Source organism: Leptonychotes weddellii, chromosome 8 (genome assembly GCF_054177405.1).
Source record: "Leptonychotes weddellii isolate Sample4059 chromosome 8, ASM5417740v2, whole genome shotgun sequence".
Taxonomy (NCBI): domain Eukaryota; kingdom Metazoa; phylum Chordata; class Mammalia; order Carnivora; family Phocidae; genus Leptonychotes; species Leptonychotes weddellii.
The window spans coordinates 78,164,272-78,187,665 of NC_138376.1; the positions used below are offsets into that span (position 1 = coordinate 78,164,272).

Below are 23,394 nucleotides of genomic sequence, written 5' to 3' on the forward strand. Positions count from 1 at the left end.
TGTATTGCCTGTAAGGTGACTGTTACTGTATATTGTCTCTATTGCTTTCTGGTCTATGTTACTTTTAGGCTCTCTCTTTGCTTAGAGGACCCCTTTCAATATTTCTTGTAGGGCTGGTTTGGTGTTTGCAAATTCCTTTAGTTTTTGTTTGTCCTGGAAGCTTTTTATCTCTCCTTCTATTTTCAATGACAGTCTAGCTGGATATAGTATTCTTGGCTGCATATTTTTCTCATTTAGTGCTCTGAATATATCATGCCAGTCCTTTCTGGCCTGCCAGGTCTCTGTGGATAGGTCTGTTGTCAATCTAATGTTTCTACCATTTTAGGTTACAGATCTCTTGCCCTGAGCTGCTTTCAGGATTTTCTCTTTGTCTCTGATACTCGTAAGTTTTACTATTAGATGTCGGGGTGTTGACCTATTTTTATTGACTTTGAGCGGGGTTCTCTGTGCTTCCTGGATTTTGATGCCTGTTTCCTTCCCCAAATTAGGGAAGTTCTCTGCTATAATTTGCTCCAATATACCTTCTCCCCCCCCCCTTTCTTCTTCTTCTGGGATCCCAATTATTCTAATATTGTTTCATCTTATGGTATCAGTTATCTCTTGAATTCTGCCCCTGTGATCCAGTAGTTGTTAATCTCCTTTTCTCAGCTTCTTTATTTTCCATCATTTGGTCTTCTATATCACTAATTCTCTCTTCTGCCTCATTTATCCTAGCAGTTAGAGCCTCCATTTTTTTTTTTTTTTTTAAAAATATTTTATTTATTTATTTGACAGAGAGAGAGATAGCGAGAGCAGGAACACAAGCAGGGGGAGTGGGAGAGGGAGAAGCAGGCTTCCCGCGGAGCAGGGAGCCCAATGCGGGGCTCAATCCCAGGACCCTGGGATCATGACCTGAGCTGAAGGCAGACGCTTAACGACTGAGCCACCCAGGTGCCCCAGAGCCTCCATTTTTTATTGCACCTCATTAATAGCCTCTTTGATTTCAACTTGGTTAGATTTTAGTTCTTTTTTTCTCCAGAAAGGGCTTCTCTAGTATCTTCCATGTTTTTTTCAAGCCCAGCTAGTATCTTTATAATCATCATTCTGAACTCTAGTTCTGACATTTTACTAATGTCCATATTGATTAGGTCCCTGGCAGTTGGTACTGCCTCTTGTTCTTTTTTTTGAGGTAATTTTTTCCATCTTGTCATTTTGTCCAGAGGAGAACAGATGAATGAGAGAACAAAATGCTAACAGGATAACAACAACCCCAGAAAAATATACACAAAACAAATCAGAAGAGACCCCGAGCCGGAGATGCGTCGCCTTCTGCACTGTACGAACTCCCCGCCGCTTTCACCCACATCATTAGTGGTTTTTGATGCAGTGTTCCAGGATTCATTGTTTGCATATAACACCCAATGCTTCATTCAATATGTGCCTTCTTTAATACCCATCACCAGGCTAACTTCTTTTTGAATATTTGATTTTAATTATACAATATGTGCTTTTTTTTTTTTTAAAGATTTTATTTATTTATTTGAGAGAGAGAGAATGAGAGACAGAGAGCACGAGAGGGAAGGGGATCAGAGGGAGAAGCAGACCCCCCGCTGAGCAGGGAGCCCAATGCGGGACTCGATCCCGGGACTCCAGGATCATGACCTGAGCTGAAGGCAGTCGCTTAACCAACTGAGCCACCCAGGCGCCCTACAATATGTGCTTCTGATTTAAAGAACAGATTGAAACATAAAAGAATATATAAAATAGAAATAGTACACAAAATAGAAAATATATGATCAATTATTTTCCTTCACTGTCCCTCTACCAAACAGCATTGATTTTAGGGCATTTTAATTCAGACATTGTATTAAACTCAACTTTAGCTAAAAAGAACTAAACTGCTTATATATTTAGCAGCTACTTTCATGAACACTTTTGAATCTTCTATTGTAATATAAAGCAAAAATATATAGAGATTAATAAACTATTATAAATTGAATAATCTTAAAACCATTATCCAGGTGAATAAATGGAACTTTAGTAGCCATTCCAGTAGCCCCTGCATTTTCCCATATTAATCATGGCTCTTCTCCCTCTAAAAGCCCCTGCTACCCTGACGTTCATCATCACTCCCTGGCTTTTCATTATATATTTTTTAAAGATACTATTTATTTGTTTGAGAGAGAAAGTGAGAGAGTATGTGCACCCAGGAGCAAGGGGAGGGGCAGAGGGAGCAGGGAGAAGCAGGCTCTCCACTGAGCAGGTAGTCCTATACAGGTCTCCATCTCAGAACCCTGGATCATGACCTGTGTTGAGGCAGACACTCAAACAAATGAGCCACCGAGGCACCCCACTTTTATGATTTTATCACCCAAAAGTACATGCCCACTTTTTTAAATTTTATATTACTTTTTTCTAAGATTTACTTATTTATTTGAGATTGAGAGAGAGAGAAAGAGAGAGCACAAGTGGGAGCGGCAGGGAGAGGGAGAGAGAGAATCTCAAGCAGAGCCCCCATGCAAGGCTCAATCTCACAACCCTGCGACCTGAGCCAGATGCTTAACCAACTACGCCACCCAGGTGCTCCAACTTTATATTACTTTTAAGTCTCTTTTAACCTACAGGTTTATCTCTTCTTCCCTTTCTTTTTGTTACAATAAATCTCTTGAAGAACCTGGGAAACTGAACCTATGGATTTTTCACAGTTCACTATATTTCTTTGTCATCTACAATTCCTACAAACTGACAACCGGATCCAGATGCTTGTTCAGATTCAGGTTTGATACCCTTACCAAGATGATAGTGTGATGTGTTCTTTCATCAAGAAGTACATAATCAATGGCTGTTTTACAGTATGTTTGCTCGTTTAATTTACTTATCTATGGTGTTAGCATCCACTGATGTTCAACACATGGATCCATTAAATCATCAGGGGTTCTAAAATGTTAATATTCAAATTCTATCATTTTGTTTTCATTAAATAGCTGGAATAAATTTGCATGGAGATGCTTTCTCTCATCTACTATTTGCTTATTAAATGTATGGTTAATAGAAAAGTCAGGAGAAATGCTTGACTCTTTTATGTAACTAGTTTTTTTACATAATGACTCTATTACCCGTCAGCCTGAGAAAGTTACCAATGATTAATCTTTTTGCAGTATTATTATGAACTCATGAATTTAAATGCATTTGATGGGCTTGGGTTCATTGCCATATCTACTTTTATTGTAGCCTCCTTTGACATAACCCTGTTAAGTCTCTGATAGTCCTTCCTATCTGGTATGCCAAATTATTCCTGCCCCAGGTCTGTAATCAGTCATTTTTCAGGAAGCTCTGGCTTTTCAATAAAAAAATATTATTTCAAGTCCACCATATTGGCACTAGGGATGTTTATTGGGAATTGTTTCTAGAATTCTTCAATGGAAAAATTAAATACATTGTAAGCTCATATTAATACCTGCAATTCAAATTCAAAACTAAAAGGTTTCAACAGAACCTCTTATATATTATAGCTGTATCTTCTTTCTTCTATACAGTGAATTCTAATTCTTAAGGGTGGGTGGCAATATTGAAATATTTAAGAACTAGTTTATTTGCTATACAACAGTCTCAGACTAACAAAACTAATGCTACCCCAACCAATTATGATAACTAGAAATAGTTTTAAATATATTTCTGCATGAATTATTCCCACTTTCTCCCCATTGTCAGATTGTATAGTCATTATCTGCTATAATCTTTTCTTTCAAAGGCTCATTTTGTCTTGGTTTTACAAGTAATTATATATTTAATGCTCTCCAGCACTAATTACATTGATATCTCTGTAGTCATTTTCATTACCCAACTCTTGTTCTCTAGTAAATTCCATACGAAGAGCTCTTGAGAAAAATATTCAAGATTTTGTGTATTAATAACAGTTTGTACATGCCTTTTATACTTGAATGTCAACTTTTTCAAATATAAAATCATTGCTTCACATTTTCTTTTCTTATTTTCAATATGTTATTTCATATTTTTCTGGGATAACGTGTTGCTACCAAAGGGTTTGACGATCTCATTTTATTTTCTTTGTAAGTCACATACCCTTTGTGTCAGATGCTCAAAGTGTTTTGGGGTTTGGGTTTGGGTTTTGTTTGGGTTTTTTGTTGTTGTTGTTGTTGTTTTTGGTGGTTGTATTTTTTGTGTTGGTTGTTCTGGGTAGAATTTCTCAAATGTAAGCTGTATTCATTCAATATATAGTTACAAATCCCTTTTTGTGTTAATTTAAAAATGTTTTTCCTTCCCATCTTTTTCTCTTAAAGCATTATTGTGTTGAGTTGCTTTTTCATTCTTCTCATTTAGTCTTCATGTGTAAAATAATTTTCTCTTTTATTTCAAATTATTTTATGAGTATGTCACATCATTCCTGAATGTTTTCCTGCTTCTGATATATTTTATTCATTCATATCTGGGATCATTTTCTTGATGTATTTCAGTTTGTTTTGACATTTGTTTTGAAATATTGAAGTTCTGATCTGCTTGAGGACACATTTCTCACTGTGATGTCATTCTGCTTTGTAATCTCTTATTTTCCTATGGAAGTACTGCATGAGATTTGGCACTAATACTTCTTTGTCATTCGTTTCAAAAAGATGCCTGGTTCAGATAACTTTCACTACATCACAGAAACCCACTTTTCTATTGTTTTTGTGTATTATTTTAAAATATGGCATCTTACTTTCTGAGTTCTCCTTGTTCTATTCTTCTTCCCCACTCTAATTCCTTCCAGTAGTTTCTCCTTAGTGTAGAGGATCTTGTTTAGGATAGATCCTGGGTAGATCAGTTTTGAATACTCATTGAACCTAGACTACTTCAGCCCCTTCAGTACTTACCATAGGCCCTTTTCTCCTCCACTTTCAGAACAAGCAATTCTCCATGTAGATGTAGCCAGTATTCTCAAATTGTCAGTGTACTTTAATGAATAACTTTAGACTATTTTGTAATCTCCTTTATGTCTATCAGTTATCCCTTTGTTTCCCTCTGTTTTCTATTTCCCTGTACCAATAACTGGTGTATTTGTGGCTATAGCTGCTGGTATTTTGAAGTTTATAGGGATACCTAGTCATTAATGTTTATATGAATGTTGTCCATTAGATTTTTGTTGCTTTGGTTTTTTGTTTGCTTGTTTTTTGTTTTCTTTGCTATCTAGTTGCTTCTTATGGTTTTATGTGAGGTTTTCGGAAGAGCCAAAAACTATGCTGCCACTGTTAACACTCATGTTCCAGAATCTTTGCACTAAGTTTTTAAGTAGATGATTTTTCAATTTAATTTATGGATATAAGGTGCCTCTCCTTAAATATCTATTTAATCTACTTTTTCATTCATTTTAAATAGCCGTAATTTTCATTAGCCTAGTGGAAACTTTTCAGCCAAAATCTAAAAAATATTGGGATTTGAGCAAACACATAAAATACTTAAGAAGAGGGGCACCTGGGTGGCTCAGTCGTTGAGCGTCTGCCTTCCGCTCATGTCATGATCCCAGTGTCCTGGGATCGAGCCCCGCATCGGGCTCCCTGCCAGCGGGAAGCCTGCTTCTCTCTCTCCCTCTCCCTCTACCCCCGCTTGTGTTCCCTCTCTCGCTGTGTCTCTCTCTGTCAAAAAAATAAATAAAATCTTTAAAAAAATTTTAAAAAATACTTAAGAAGAGGGACGCCTGGGTGGCTCAGTAGGTTAAGCATCTGCCTTCAGCTCAGGTCATGATCTCAGGGTCCTGGGATCAAGTGCCACATCAGGCTCTTTGCTCAGCAGGGAGTCTGCTTCTTCCTCTGCCCCTCCCCCTGCTCGTGCTCTCTCTCTCTCTGACAAATAAATAAATAAAATCTTAAAAAAAAATACTTAAGAAGAAATTCAGGCAGAAGGTTCAAGAAGAAGCATGAAATCCTATACTTTTCCTACTTAATCTTAGTGAGTTTATAAAAGTAGCAATGCCTTTGCAACCAATAGTTTCTTCCCACAGAGGCAATCCACGGTAACAAAGTGATAACCTTTGCTTATCTTACTGCTCCAGGAAATGACAATCTGGTTCATACCCTGAGTGCTTAGCAAACCTTTTCAATCCCAAAGAACAAAAGGGCAAAGAGGTTTGCAAACATCTCCCCACTATTCCTATTTTAGATATATATGATGATCCTCAAGGATAAAGGACTGGACCCTGGTGCAACAAGCAGTATGGTGTAAAAAATGACCCTGGAAGATGAATCACTTTTCACTGATCAAGAAGCTCTCTGGGGTGGATGTCTTCCCTTCTCACAAAAGGAGGGATTCTACAGTAATTGGGCATCCCATGCGTTCAAAGGGCCTTAAGTGCTTTCCCAAAAATCCTTACAAAAATCCTCACAAGCCAATTCAGACAAACTTGTACCAAGCAGATTATGTATTCTCCTGCTGTAAGGCTGCTTCCATGCTTGTCTTAGAAGAAAGAAAGAAACACAGAGACAGGACCTTTTCCCTAAGACATATAGGTAAGGCATGTCCAGCAAAAATACACTAAACCCAGCACATGGTTCTCTGCCCCTCCATTTGAACTTTAGAATCAATTTGTTGATATCCACCAAATAACTTGGTTGAATTTTAACTGGGATGTCACTGAGTCTACAGATTAGCTAGAAAAAAAATGACATCTTGACAATATTAAGACTTCCTATCCATAAACATAGAGTATCTCTCCATTTAGTTCCTATTTATATTTTTTATTAGAGTCTTGCCATTTTCCTCATAGACAGTCCACATATTTTGTTTGATTTATACGTAAGTATTTCAGTTTGGGGAGTGGTAATATAATTTTTTTTTTAATTTCAAACTCTACTTGTTTATTGCTGGTATGTCTGTATTCTCTAACTTTGCCATAATTTGCTGTAATTGTTCCAGAAGTTTTTTGTTGTTGTTGTTTATTCTTTTGGATTTCTAAAACCTAAATGTTCATGTCATCTGCCAACAAAGAGAGTTTTATGTCTTCCTTTCCAATCTATTTACCTTGTATTTCCTTTTCTTGTCTTACCATATTAGCCAGAATTTCCAGTACAATGTGTAAAAGTGGTGAGAAGAGACATTCTTGCCTTGTTCCCCTGATCTTAGCGGGGAAGTTTCTAGTTTCTTACCAGTAAGTATTATGTTAGAGGGTTTTTGCATACATTCTTTGTCAGGGTGAGGAAGTTGCCTTCTATTCCAAATTTGCTGAGAGTTTTTAATCATCAAAGAGTGTTGGATTTTGTCAAATGCTTTTTCTGAAGCTATTGATATGATCATGTGATTTTTCTTCTTTAGTTTGTTGATATGACATACTAAATTAATTGATTTTCAAATGTTGAACCAGACTTGCATACTTGGGATAAATCCCATTTGATCTAGTATAAAATCCTTCTTATACATTGTTGGATTTTATATGCTAATATTTTGTTGACATTTTTTGCATCTATGTTCATAAGCAATATCAATCTGTAGTTGTCTTTTCTTGTAATGTCTTTGGTGTGGGAGTTAGGGTAACAGCCTCATAGAATGAGTTAAGAAGTAGTCCCTTTGCTTCTATCTTCTGGAGGAGATTGTGGGGAAATGGTATACTTATTTCTTTAAATATTTGGTAGAATTTATCACTGAGGCCATCTAGTGTTGACACTTTCTGTTTTGGAAAAGTTATTAATCATTGATTTAGTTGTTCTATTCAGACTGTCTATTTCTTGAGTAAGTTTTGATAGACTATCTTTCAAGAAATTGGTCCATTTCATTTAGGTTATCAAATTTATGGGCATAGACTTGTTCATGGTATATATTTATTATTCTTCTAATGTCCATGAGATCTCTAGCGCTGTCCTCTCTTTCAGTTCTGGTATTAGTAATTTGTATTTTCCCTCTTTTTTTTTTTTTTTTTTTTTTTATTACTTAGCCTGCCTATTTAAAAAACATAATCCAGGGGAGCCTGAGTGGCTCAGTCAGTTAAGCATCTGACTCTTGGTTTCAGCTCAGGTCATGATCTCAAGGCCTTTCATTGGGCTCAGTGTGGAGTCTGCTTATCCCTCTCCCTCTGCTCCTCCCCCTGCTCTTGCTTGTGCTCTCTCTCTAAAATAAATAAAATCTTTAAAAAAAAATAAAATTTTAAAAACCCCATAATCCAAACATCCTTGTTGGTGATATTTCATCACCCCCTTCCTTCTCATTTACAAAAGAGGAGGAAGAGGAAAGCCCTTTCCTTTCTTTAGTAAAGGACTTGCTATAATTATAAAGCACATACTTGAATCTATTTTTTTTTAATGCTGAATCAAGATGTCACTTACCACCATATGACTTCCTTCTATGATTTGGGATATTAAGTATTTTTATCTAAGAAATTTAAAAATGGTTTTCTATTAACATATGAACTTACTCAGTGGCTCATTCATTCCTTCACTTAGTCATAAATAATAATTGAGCAATCTGAAGCATGCACTATTCTACTTTATGGAATACAGTAATCAATATTACATTCCCAAGCAACCTACATAACAGTGAAGAAATAGAGAATTAAATATACTCTATCACTTCACCACAGGCAACTTCAGTATCATAAAAAACACAGCTATTGTCCACTTTGCTGATGGAGACATCAGAGCTAAAAATTAAGTGAAAAATGATATCAATCTCATGATTTTTCCTAAGTGTTTTTTTTTTCAGTTAATCAAATTTGACATTATCAACCCTTTAATTCAGAAATTGGATCTAGTTATTTAAGGTGTAACTCTGCTTAGAATGCAGTCTAAACAAACTCTACCTGATGGGATGGTGCAATCCTTTGACGAGATTTTGTCTTCTGTCTTGTCTCATATTCCCTCTCCCTCACTGCTGCTCTCCAGAGCTGGTATTGATTTTGTTCTTCAAATATACCACCTCATTTCCATCTCAGGGCCTGTGTTCTTTCTGTTCTCTCTGTCAGGAACTCTATTTTCCATGATATTTTATTGACCATTGGGTTTCAAATCAAAAACTGTCCTAAGAATTCTTCTTTGAAAACCTTACCTAAAGCATTCTCTGTTCTCGTCCCTAAGTCCCTTTCTATCCCAATGCTAAACTTCAACACTTATTCCTATGTCAAATTTCTATTTATTTAATATTTTTACCTGTTTATCAAGTATTCTCAACATCATGAAAGCTCCATGAAGGCAGGTGTCAAATCTCTTCATCACTGTAACTGGCGCTAGAGCAGTCTCTGGCTCACAGCCAAAGTTGAATATATATTTTTTGCACGAATCAACTGTAGTGAGAGAAAAAAAAGCACATTGTGTAAAGCAAATAATTTTGATATGTTTTCTTATTAATTATATGTAATTTCTGATTAAGAGGGTTATATCTCTCTTTTCTTTACATGCTTATTATTTCTCTAACTGTGGTTTTATTTAATTTTAATTTTATTCTATTAGTCTTTCTAGCCTTATTCTCACAGCCATCATCTCAAAGTTTTATATAATTTATTTCTACTCTAAACACATTTATATTTATGCAATTTTTTATGTTGAACCTGTTATTCAAAAGCTGATAATTCCTGGGGCGCCTGGGTGGCTCAGTTGCTAAGTGTCTGCCGCCCCGCATCAGGCTCTCTGCTCCGCGGAGAGACTGCTTCTCCCTCTGCCTACAGCTCCCCACTTTTGTGCTCTCTCTGTGTCAAATAAATAAATAAAATCTTTAAAAAAAACCTGATAATTCCTGAAAGTATATTTTAATGAGTGATTCATATAGCACTTCTTTATAATCTTTGCCATTGTGAAAACGGCAAACCACTGATACTTGCACATGGGAAAATAATCTGTAGATACATCTTGTTTTTTCAGAGTCAAGAAGACATTTTAGGTAATCAACATGGTTAATTATCTCCATTGGAAGTTCACAAGGTTGGTCCAAGAAATAAGTACAGTTTGCCAATAGCTACAACTCCTAGTCCTTATCTGCATCCCCACTCCCATGCAATTCTGACTGTCTAGGTGATTATTTTTAAATGAATTCGTATCAACTCAGAACTTCCTAGGGACTTAAATATTTAGACACTAATATATATAATGTATATGAATTCACTGAAGTCCAGTTTGGTTAAGAGACCTCTTCCTTCCCATCACAGCATCAGAGTGGTGTTTTCAAAGGCTAATGAAATTATATTAATTAATCACCTATCTTAACCTTCCATGTCTTCCCATTTAATTGATAATAAAATCTAAACTCCAAAAACTTAAAATTCTCTGCAGGCTGAACCAAGCTAGAAAGATCTAGAAACACAAATCCATAGTTTTCCTGGACCCCCAAAGTATTTCTAAACTAGGACTGAGAATCTCTGAAACCTAAAAAAAAAAGAAAAGAAAAGAAAAAAAAGTAAAAACAAAGAAGACTAAGTTTGGGAATTTATTTCAAACCTTGGCTAGGAGTGTTTTGAAAATACTTGTATAATGAAATGAACAGTGGGATGTGAGTCAATACATTTAAATTCTAGTTCTGAAGAGGGCCTAATTTATTATCTGTATGACATTAGGCAAGTTACTTTATTTTTCTGGGGCCAAATTTGTTCATGTGTAAAATTAAAGTTTGTCTCTGGAGTACTTTCTAGCATTGCAATAGCTAAAACTGTATTATCATGGAAAATGATCTTTTAGAACTAAAGTATTCACAGTAGGAAAGCCTTAGCGTGTCTATGGGCTATGATGTTGTAGTAGCTGAAAAGAGTTTAGTAACAGCATTAAATGTGAGAACTGCCCATAAAGTGCAAACAGTATTAGGGAAAGAATAACACCATGTGAAAAAAATTCAACAATGCCCTCTCTTTATGAGCAAATGAAATTAGTTGCCTTGAACAAAACAGATTTCTTCACCTTCCATAAGAAAGTGAACTGATAATATTATCTATACAGAAAAACAGAAATTTCTGATCTTTATATATGTGAGATAAAATTTTTCCTGAGTTTTTATAAACGCATAGGTGAGCTATACTATGCCAATGATCTTTATATCTATCATATGTTTTGGTGGAGCTCAAAGATGTAGAAAAACTGGAAATATCATAGGGAACAGGAAAATTACAAAATAACATTTATAATTTGGGGTTGAAAAAATGAAGTGGTCTCTATGATCATGTAACCTAATTTTAAGTAATATTTCTTATCTTGCCATCCTAAAAATAAATGATTCAGATTAAGAAAAACTGAGTTTGAGAGAGAGAGATTTTTTTCATCACCCATGGAGAATTACAGCACTAAGATGTCATTGCTAAGGGGGATCATAATTCTCAGGAGTAGTGACATTTTAAATAGTATTATTAGGTTGTAGAAGAAATTTCTATTTATGGAAGGAATTGGAAGACACCTTCCAATGCTAAACAATTATTATTCTATTTGGGAAAAAAAAGTTTGGCTAGCTGATAAAACATTAAAAAGTAGGTTGAAGGAAAGACATGTGGTGTGTAAGGATATTTTGAATAATAAAGGATAGGAATAGATGGTAAAGAAACAGTAGGAGATGGCTCATAATGGAATAGAGAAACAGTTATCCTTTCCAAGTAAGGATGTTGATCAGAATATGACAAAGATACAGAATCTGAAATTGGTCTGCAACATGAAGCTGTACCCCAAGCATGAGCTCGTATCTCCAAACATGTTAATCATGCTTTAGCCATTTAAACAAAATTACCGGCTTCACCTTTGTCCCCTCCTCCCAAAATGCCTTGTTGGAAGTGTGGGTTTGAAGCCAAAAGATAACCTGTAGTTGTCTACTACTTTCTTTCATATGTTGAAATTTCCTAAGGTCAACATCATCTTGTCCGCTTTTGATCAATGATGGTAATTGTGAAACTATGCACATAGGCAACGCCCAATAAATAGCTGATGCCGATAATTTTCACTTGTTCTCTTATAACCTCGATTTATTTTCTTTCTCTTTCTATGAGAAGATAAAAATGAGTTCAATATCTCAAGCTGCTTAGAGACCACATTATATTTCAACTCTTCTTCCTACATTCTATATTTTACCACATAGCTTACTTGTAAAATAGGTTACTCTTCTACACTATTTTATTAACCTGATTCCCTTTTCAGTTTTCCTGTCTCTTCTATTGTCCAGCTTAAAAATAAATGATTCTTTTAAGTTCTTTCTTTTCCACTAGTCATTAAATTTTACTTACTTTTGTATGAAAAATATAGTAATAGGATTAATACTCCAATTATTTGGCTGGAAGGGGGTTTAGTGTGTGTGTGTGTGTTATGTGTGTGAATGTGTATGTGTGTGAATGTGTTTTGCATACTCGAAAACAGATACATCTTCCTCTTCTATATAATTTGAAATAGTTATTGAAAGAAAATCAAATGCAAGATCATTGCCTAACTGGTTCAGAAAGTCAAAGGAAAAAAGTGATTAGGTTACTTTTACAGAGGTTGTTTACTGCTAGCAAATAGCAATCTTGATTTGCTCTTCTGAGCAATAGCAAAAAGGAAGAAAATACAGGGCCCTATATCAATTGTTACAGAAGGAATTTTCAGTTTAAGAACTACCTAGTGGAAACAAGAATAATTTAATGTGAAGTCCGCAGAGTAGAAATATTTCTCATAAACCAGTTATGAAAGTTACATTATGCTGATTGTATAAAACTGTACTTTAGAGAAGTTCTGTAGAGATAAACTTACACTTTCAATTATCCAGTATCATTACAGAATTCTGCCACTGTTCAGTGGACTGCCACTCTTAAATTTTCATACGTAAATTCTTTGCTGAATACCTTGACAGCTCCATAACTTACTAACTTTAATGCTCTGATAAGAACAATAGTAAACTGGGGATGAACCATGACCTTTGGGTAAAAGGGTGGTATCCCTTTATCATAAGTTCTTATACCCAGCTGACTTAAAACATGTCAATGTAAAAGGGATTTGGCAATTGTTAAAATTCTGTTAACATATTCATAAAAAGTGAGTGAATTATTATTCCATTTACTCCCAAAATGATTATTTGATTCCCATAGGTACTGGGATTTCTTTTAACATTGTATAATATTGTAAGTATATACTTGACATATTCCAGGAAATTAACTATAGTATGGTAGTACTTTATTGAACAATGCAAAATTTCTCTTATAAAGAGTAATCTTGATCATTTTATATATTAGTATATATTAGTTTGAGCATTTGGAATTTTAAGAATTCCTTTTTTTATTCCATTCTATGTCAGAAATAAATGGTTTAAATTCATTGCTGATTTGTGTGTGTGTACATGTGTGTATTTGTGTATCTTTTGTCACCCTGGTTTCTATTGTTGAGTTTCTATGGAGATTTATATTAGAGTTAGGACCATCTTTTTTTATTTTATTTTATTTTATTTATATTTTTTTCTTGTTTTAGTGTCACACCAACACAGCCCTAGTCAATCAAGATGAAAGAGCTGGTAGAGTAAGTTCACTCAGTTAATACTAGCAAGCAAATGAATATAGTTTCCACTCCAAAGTCTGATGTACTACATACTTAAAGAAGTGACAGCTTAAAGGACACATTAAAAAATAACTTGTTCTTGGGGTATGTATACTGAAAGGGCATTTTGTTTTGTAGATAATTTTTAAATATTTTTATTATGAAAGCAAAAAGTGTTTCTTACAGAGAAATCAAAGAAGAGAGGTAAGCAAAAGAAAAGAAGTAACAAACAAAAGTCTGAAATTTTACCACACATCACTGAAAATCATGTATGTATTGAAATTTTGTATGTGAATTATAACATAGCATGCATTTATAATTTTAATTTTAAAAATATATTTAAGAACATCTCCAGGCCAACAGATAAACTTCTGCAACAGAACTTCTAACAGTTTTACAGGCTTTCATTGCTTAACATCTCAGATATTTTAGTAAGTTCCTATTTTGATACAATTTTGAACTAACAGAAAAGTTGCAAGAATAGTGTAAGGAATTCCTTTATATCCTTTGCCCATATTAGCAATTGTTCAGATTTTTTTTATTTCTCTCTCTCTCCTTCCTTCCTCTTTCTGTCCCTGTCTCTTTCCCTCCTCCCTACTATACAGTAGTACATTTATATATATACAAATTATTACATTTTGCTGAACTACTTGAGAATAAGTTAAGGAACCATACCCTATACTTGTCCCTAAAAGTATTTAGTGTATTTTCTAAGAATAAACATATTATCTTTCATAAACAAATGCAGTTTTGAAAATCAAACAAATTTCAATAATATAAAATTATTGTCTAAATCATAATCCATATTTAATGTCATCAACTGTTCCAATAATTTCTTTTATGGCTATCTTTCCCTGGATGGGGATCAAATTCAGGACCAACACTCAATTTAGTTGTCTTGGCTTTTTAGTTTCCCTTATTCCAGAACATGTTCTCAGCATTTTCTTGTTTCTTTTCATTGACATTTTGAGAGTTAGGAACAGTTTATACAATGTCCTTCAACTTCAATTTGCCTGTTTCCTTGTGATTAAATTTAGACTTTATATTGTTGGCAGGAATAATGCAGAAATGATGTTTATTTCTATGTGCATTTATAAGAAGGCACTTGATGTCATTTGTTCCAATATTGGTGATGTTAGATTTGATGACTTTTTTTAGTGGTATCCCCCAGGTTTCTCCATTATAAAGTTACTATTTTCCATTTCTAATTAATAAGTAATTTAGGAAGAGAACTTGTAAATATCAAATTCCTTAGAACAATTTCATCCATGTGTTTTAGCATCCATACGTTCTGTATTTATTAGTTGGCATTAGTTGGCAAGTAAGAAAAAGCCTTTTCATATACTTCAGTTTTACAATATTAAACATACATTCCATGCTAGATTTTCTGGAAATAAACCTAGTATCTGTGATTTCATAAATATTTTTTTGTTAAATTCACAAACATCCCAATTGAAATACAGTTGGAAAAGTATTAGAAAAAGATATCTATACCCCAACATAAAAATGTACCATGAGGGGCGCCTGGGTGGCTCAGTTGGTTAAGCGACTGCCTTCGGCTCAGGTCATGATCCTGGAGTCCCTGGATCGAGTCCCGCATCGGGCTCCCTGCTCGGCAGGGAGTCTGCTTCTCCCTCTGACCCTCCCGACCCTCCCCCCCTCATGTGCTCTCTCTCTCAGTGTCTCTCTCTCAAATAAATAAATAAAATCTTTAAAAAAAAAAAATGTACCATGAGTCTAAAAATGATCTCAGGCATAGCCTAAGTGAAAGTATCAATAAATTTAGCAATGACATTCCTTTAATTCTTTTTCTAAATGGTTCTTTGGGGAGCCTGGGTGGTTCAGTCGGTTAGGTGTCTGACTCTTGATTTTGGCTCAGGTCATGATCTCAGGGTCTTCCCCCACCCTCTCTATAAATAAATAAATAAATAAATAAATAAATAAATAAATAAATATTTCTTTGTTAGGTAACAAAGTCTCTATAATCCCCTTGTAGGTCTAAAATTCTGTTAATATTATAAAATTGAAGGAAAAAAAAGCCCTGTAGTGTAAGAAGTATTTCTGTTTCATAGAAATTCTTAGATACACAACAACTGTTTAATAAATACCTTAATTAAAAAAAGAACCTTTCCATCTCCCTGTTTATTTGTATCAATATGGCTTATAGCCATATTTTTTTATATTTTATTTTAATTCCAGTATAGTTAACATGCAGTGTTATATTAGTTTGATTTGTAAGAGCTCTTCATATATTTAAAACATTCATCACGCATTAAATTCCTATTTGTTTTCATCTGTTTCAGACTTTCCTATTGTGTTTCACCAATCTGTCAATTCCTATGCCAGTAAGTATCTACCTTAATTCCTAAATTTGTATATTTTAATATTTGGATTAAAAGCCTTGTTCAAAGTTGAAGCAAATAATAAACAAAGGGCATAAACAAAATTATGCTACCCTCTTAAGAGCTTCTGAGACTCAAACATACGCAAATTAAAAACCTTCATTTTTTTTATGCTTCACTTAAAGCTAAATCATTCCACCAAAACCATCAGTTATATTTCAGCACAATAATTAAAAAGATAATCCAACTGCTTATTGAATGTGCTATATAGGTATAACATCTAATATTGCAATATTAGAAATTTTTAAAGATTTATTTATTTATTTGAGAAAGAGAGAGAGAGCACAGGCAAGAACAGGAGAGAGGGGCAAAGGGAAAGAGAGAAGGAGACTCCCCACAGAGCAGAAAGCTCGATGTGGGACTCAATCCCAGGACCCTGGGATCATGACCTGGGCCAAAGGCAGTTTAACCGACTGAGCCATCCAGGCACCAGGAATATCAGAAAATTTAAAGATGACATAGTGCTACATAAAGTTTTCTTGCCTCGGGTCAGTGTTGGTTCTAGAATCCATCCAGGTTTGAGACCACAGTTTGTTTGCAAGTCAAGCCCGTTAATGGGGAGAATATAATACACAGAAGCTGAGAGTCATCATCAGTGGATTTCAATTGAATCATGAAAAACACAAACAAAATGCATTCTGAATAATAATCTCTATTACTATTATTTGCTGTCATTTATCCTGAGAGTCCATCTTTGGCAGGAATTATAACACCTACCTACAAGCAAATTGTAACCCAATACCTGACCATAAGTACTATGTCAGACATCTAGGTACAGATGGATGAAACTGTGACAATCAACTGTGAAGATACTCTCCATTGACAAAAGCAGAATGTTTATAAGCCTCACAATTAGAACATCTGCTATTCTATTTCCCAAATATTCTTGTGGGTTTTTTTTTTTTAAGATTTATTTATTTATTTTAGAGAGAGCGTGAGAGTGCACAAGCAGGGGGAGAGGCAGAGGGAGAGGGAATGCAGAGCCCAACTTGGGGCTTGATCCCAGGACCCTGAGATCATGAACCCAGCCAAAACCAAAAGTCAGATGCCTAACCAACTGAATCCCCCAGGTGCCCCCCAAATATTCTTGAATTGAAGTAAAGCAAACAGTAACTCTTCTCTGGCCATTGTAACTGCTAAATTATCTAGCTCAGATGTACCAACACAGAGCATCTTAGAAATAAATCCCCTAATCCTCTCATTTGCTTATCATAGTTTTTATTTGTTCTTGTTGTTCAACAGATGTTAGTTATGTTAGCAAAGGTTATTGCTTAATCTTAGTGTTTTTAACTTGTTTTTCTTTTGATATTCTGTTCATGTAGAAAAATCAATGTGGAGTTCAAATTTCACTTTGGCACTTACTTTGGCAAGAGATATATTTTCTCTGAGCCTCAAATTTGTTATAAGAAAGATACAGATATATAAAGTTGTTGTGATGATTAACTGAAGTAACACATGGCAAGTGCCTAGAATAGTGGTTGGCATATGCTGAGTGCACCAAAATGTTGGCATCTGGCGCAGTTCTCATTTTATATGTATTATTTTGTTTTGAGGTGGGACAAAGTCAATTTTTTCTCCCCCCAAAAATAGTCATTGACCTATTCCAAACCCATTCCCTGCTGCCAAACAGAGCTCAAATAACAGAATTCCAGAGCACTTTAGTGGAGAGTAGGTTGCCTGCAGTTTTTATTCTCTTGGCATTCAATGATTACAAAAAAAAAAAAAAATCGAAGTGGCAGAAAATACTAGGTCAACATTAGTTAGTTCTATTGATATTTTTAAAAGACTGATTCTTAATTTTATCACATTTAATTAAATGTAACAAAACCCGTAAGAATGGAGTAGAACCAGGAGCTGCTTGATCGCATATTCAGAAAAATAGGTAGAGAACCCATTTCCACCCAAATCTCAGCTTTCTTTAAAATATAGCTTGAACAAGAAACAAAGGATAGAAAAAGGGACAGGGATAGAACTATTTACCTACCTTGTTGGCAACTAAAAACACATCATAAGGGGTAAAATTTATATGCTTTAGAAATTCTCTGTCTCCCCCCAGAATGAACACAGGGCCCTCAACATGCAAGGTAGCTCAGTTTTATTACCTCCAGCATCTTACTGTCAGCTATTATTGGAGTCACCCAGGTGTGGACAAGGATTACTGAACTGTTGATAGAGCTCTGCCATTTAATTACTGTTTGCCCTCCACTTGTCTTTTTTGGGAGCTGATAGTTAGACCAAGCCCTTGGTATCCATGGTCCATTAGAGCTCAAAATGCCCTAATTGTTGATTAAGCTCAGTCACAGGTTATGGGAAATAGATAGGCTCTGGCTGAGGATGTACTTATTGATTGCTTTTGTGGGACTTTACTTTCATTTTTATTTAGACAGTTAAAGGAGATAAAAAAGATTGGATTAATATTTTTGAGTAAGACTTCCTACCTGCCTAGTTGATGAGGATATAATCGAATGCAAAAACGGATATGGTCCTGACTCAGGCGTTTACAATTTTGTTGAGGAGAAACATGAGAATAAAAAATTGAAAAAAGAAACTACAGCCTAGATATGTCCTTCAAAATAGCAGAACTTGGTGTTATGAAACTTTATAATGAAAACGTTCCCTGTCACAAAGTAGATTTCCCCGAGGAGGACTTATTTGAGCTGGAATCTGAAGATAAACACAAGTTCAGTAGGTGAGGAAGGGATCTAGGGGAACAGGAATGTGTTACATGCAGAGACAGAACCACTTGTGAAAGGCCCTGATAGGGAAGGGAGCTTAACATTTCACAATGTATGAAGAGGAAGAACACTCTGGCTTGGAGTAGGGGTAGGTTAAGATGTGAGAAGAGAAGTCATCGGGCTAGGCTGTCATTCCAGTCATCCATGCATTTTCTCATCCGTCCAATGAGTATATATCGAGCACTAAGTAGGCTGCTTTTAAGCCACTGGGACTAGAGCAGTGGACATAACCGAAAACTTCTCTGAGCAAGACAATGTCAGGTGATACAAACTTCTTTTCAGAGAGTTGAATCAGGCTGAAATGATGGATACAACAAATTTTTTTAGTAAAACTGAATGTTTGAGGAAAAAAAAAAAAACCTTCCTGAAGAAGAAGTGATATTTAATGGGGAGGAAAAAGTAAGAAAGAGCTATTCATTGTGAGAACAAGGGGAAGAGCATTTCACGCAGAGAAACAGTTTGCGAATGACCTTAGGAAAGTAACAAGCTTCAGTTACAAAGAACAGAGGAAAGACCAATGTGACTAAAGCATAATGAGCAAGAGAGAAAGTGAACTGATACGACACTGGAGAAAGAGGCAGGAGCTAGATCACACAGGGATGTATAGAATGGGGTAAAGAACTTAGTTATATTCTCAAAGCGATAGCAAGCCTTTGAAGAGTGTGTGCTGATGGTAGGAGTGGCGGTAGGAAGAGGGAATAGACAGGTAGATCACCTACTTTTATTTTTAGAACATCATCCTGACTTCTGGATATAAAATGAATCCTGTAGGGGCAAGATCAGAAGATTAGTTATCAGGATGTTAAATCAACCGAGCTGGGGAATGAAGATTATTTAGATTATAGTTTAGATGAACACAGGGAGATTGATCTCAGGTTGACAGGTATTCAAGAGGATGTGCTGATACATCTAGCTAAAATGAAGGAAGAAAGAAGGATGATCCCATTTTTTTGGTCTTGAAATGTGGCATGGATGTTAGTGCTTTTGACTGAGAGGTGGAAAATAAAAGAGAAGCTTTGAAGAAAACATCTGAAGTTCAAGAGTTCTGTTTTGGACAATTACGTTTGAAATGCTCTGTAGACATTCAAGTGAAGATGTCAGGTATGTAGTTTGATAAACAAATCTAAATTTCCAGGAAAAGGTCAGGGCTGAACATATAATCTTGAGGGTCATAAACATAAACAGTACCAGATGAGAGTCCCTGATGTGAAATGGAGATATTTAAGGTAGGAGGACTCAGATTCAGGCCCCGGGTCAGGCCTAGGTCAAATTTAAGCTTCACACACTGGAAATAAGATTACACCTCCCCTAAGCCTTTCATTTGAATTATTTAAGGTTAAGCAGAGTATCCATATGCAGTTTTCCTCAGACTAACTTGTTTTCATTAACAGGAGTGAACACAAGAGTGTAGACATCTACAATCCCCACCCCTCAACCATCAGTCTGAATACCCTTCTCCGCCTTGAATCAACCAGGAAAAAAAAAATATTAGTATGCCTTTTTTCCCTATTGTACACTCACCACTAGAAGTTCCAGATATCCAGATACTTCTCCCATAAACACTAGTCTACATAAAGCTCTGAACAGCTCCTGTTTTACATCCTTATCACATCCCTCACATCTAGAAATTCTTCAACTATGGAATTCAAAGACCATCAGCAGCAAAATATTCCATTTTTTCAACCTCTTGTTTGAATGTTTCTGTTATTTTACTGTGCCAAAAAAACACGTGACTTCTGCCTGAGGGCACTGTCTCCCTTGCAGTCCTCTAGGGTGTTAGAAGGTATTGTCATTGTGGGGCTGGGAAGTGTGGGAGTGGTCCTTTTGCCCCTCTTTGCTGTCTTTATAAACTTCTACAATCTCTTTAAAACACTGCATTTGAATCACACATCCATTGATTATGTCACCTACTACTCTTCATATGTCACTGTCATTTTCAGATCCCAGTTATTCAACCTGTGTTCCGAAGATGTCTGTTCCTGGCTCACTGTCCACTCTTTCCACACTACTCCAGTCATAATTCTTGGTGATTTTGGCAAATATGTACTTGATCCTGATAACCCCCAGGCTCCTTTTTTCCTGAACTGATCTTCCAATGATCTTGCCCTTAACTTTGCCTTAGCCACACATTCACATCTTATCCTGGGACTTATTATTACCAGTAAAAGCAACCTACATAGTAACAATTATGTGCATTTCACTCTTTGATCATCACTCTTTTTTTTTCTTTGAGTATAGTTGACATACAATGTTACATTAGTTTCAGGTGTGCAACCCAGTGATTTGACAAGTCTATATGTTACCGCTATGCTCACTATAAATGTAACTACCGTCTGTCTGGTTACATCATTATTATATCATTGACTATATTCCTTATGATGTGCCTTTTATTTCTATGACTTATTCATTCAATAACTGGAAGCCTATGTCTCCCTTTCACCTTCACCCATTTTGCCCAACTTCCAACCTTCTCCCTTCTGGCAATCATCACTTTGTTCTCTGTGTTAATAGTTCTGATTCTGCTTTTTGTCCACTTTATTCATATTTTTTAAGATTCTACTTACATGTAGAATCATATGGTATTTGTCTTTCTCAGTCTGGTTTATTTCACTTATCATAATACCCTCTAGGTCCATCTATATTGTCTCAAATGGCATGATCTCATCCTTTTTATGGCTGTGTAATATTCCAATGCATGTGTGCACGTGTGTGTGTATACATCTTCCTCATCCATTTGTCTATTGAAGAATACTTAGGTTGCTCCCATATCTTGGTTATTGTAAATAATGCTGCAATAAACACACAGGTGCATGTATGTTTTTGAATTAGTGTTTTTATTTTCTTTGGATCATATGGTAGTTCTATTTTTGATTTTCTGAGGAACCTCCATGCTGTTTTACACAATGGCTATAACAATTTGCATTCCCACTCGATCTTTTCAACTCACTATCTCTATTACTCCACTCTTTCAATCTATTTATCCTACTAATTTTCTGCTGTCACTAAGACCTTTGTTATTTTCTCCCTGCTCCTAAGCTAGCTCAAATGCCATTGTCCATTATAATCCCTTTTGTACCCATATTCAACTTCCTGGCCTGTCTCTAATTTTGTTGTACTCACCTAGTAAAATCATAAATCTGTTTAATCCAACTTTCTTAATCCAATTTAATCCAACTTTCTGCTTTCTCTATACCCGATATTGGTGCAATATGAATAAAAAAGAAGAATATTCAACTACACTGACTGCTTCACTATAAATTCATACTGATAACCCTAAAATAGTCATTAATGTTTCCTGGTAATCTCTTCATACTTCCCTACATGCATTTATTCTCCTGCCACCCAAGATACAATTTCAAGTTTCTAATCTCTCCTCAACTTTCACTACTATGTGTTCCATCTTCATTATTAGTACATGACCTTGATTTCTACTTCCCGAAAAAAAGTAGAAACAACCTGAAAAGAACCTCCACACATTCCTAACCACACACGTATCCACCTATCTTCATCCACACTCAGAGTCTGCCTTCCATCCTCATGTGTAAAGCCAATTCTTGCTCATGTTTAGGGACCATATATATGCTCTTAACTGTTCTGTAACATCACTTCAGCAATTATCCTCTTTCCTGCATCATAATTTGCACCTTTCTACTAAATCATTCTCATTAAATATAAATGTTATTCATTTAAAAAAGTATTGATTTCACTGTCCTAACCAAATACCATGTCATTTCTTTGTTCTCCTTTGCAATAAAACTCCTTTCTCTACAAATTCCTTTTCCCTTATCCTAAACAAACCCACATGAATCAGGCTGTCGTCCACAATATTCCACCAGTACTGCTCTTATCAATGTCATCAATAATGGCTACATAACTAAGCATGAATTTAAGTTTTCATTCTTAACCTCATTTATGAAACCAGCAGCATTTGACATATTGATCATGGTTGATTTGCGTATACTAATTCATGTATATACACACCATAAATATTTCTATCTGTAGTTATCTGTATTTACATTAAGCTAATCCTGAGTTCATAGTAATATTTCCAACCCTAATCCATTACTAAATGGATCATTCTAGGTTCCTTCCCATGCTTATTTGCAAACTCCCATTCCAACAGTGAAAAATCTAGCTCCCACCATCTTCCATACACTTACTCAATTTTTCAATTGCAGTATACATTTCTAGCAATATTCATAATGTTAAGACATACCCCCATGTGAAACAACTTTATCAGCTGGAGTACAGTAATGTACAGTTTCCTTATTCTTATGGATTCTGCTCAGTCCCAAAGTTACTTAGGTCAGCATTTTTTCCTCCATCCTCAGTGAGGTAATTTCTTATATTTTTAATACAGTTAGATCACTTCATCACACTTTGCACTCCATCCTAAGATCCCTTGACCTCCAAACTGATTCTTTAAAATTTGCATGCATTAAGGTTACATCTTTCTTATATGAGGTTCTGTGGACTTTCACAATGAATATTGTCATATATGCACCATTAAACCATCATACAAAATATTTTCAACACCCTAAACTATCCACTGTACTCCATATGTCCAGCTCTTACCTCCTCCTAAAACCTCTGACAGCCACTGATGTTTTTACTATTTCTATAATTTTACCTTTCCCATATTTCATATTATTAGAATTATGCAATTTTTATTTTTTTTTAAGATTTTATTTTTTGACAGAGAGAGACACAGCGAGAGAGGGAACACAAGCAGGGTGAGTGGGAGAGGGAGAAGCAGGCCTTCTGCTGAGCAGAGAGCCTGATGCGGGGCTTGATCCCAGGACCCTGGGATCATGACCTGAGCCAAAGGCAGACGCTTAA

General features: G+C 35.4%; 1 long non-coding RNA gene across 16 annotated transcripts in view; it reads right to left on the bottom strand.

The window, feature by feature from the left end:
* Positions 1-23,394, bottom strand: part of LOC102742234 (uncharacterized) — a 676,629-nt gene that overhangs the window by 341,627 nt on the left and 311,608 nt on the right. For all 16 annotated transcript variants that reach the window (XR_014147837.1, XR_014147834.1, XR_014147838.1 and 13 more), the window contains one exon: positions 9,105-9,238. This is a non-coding gene — a long non-coding RNA (uncharacterized LOC102742234). The remainder of the gene's footprint in view (positions 1-9,104; positions 9,239-23,394) is intronic.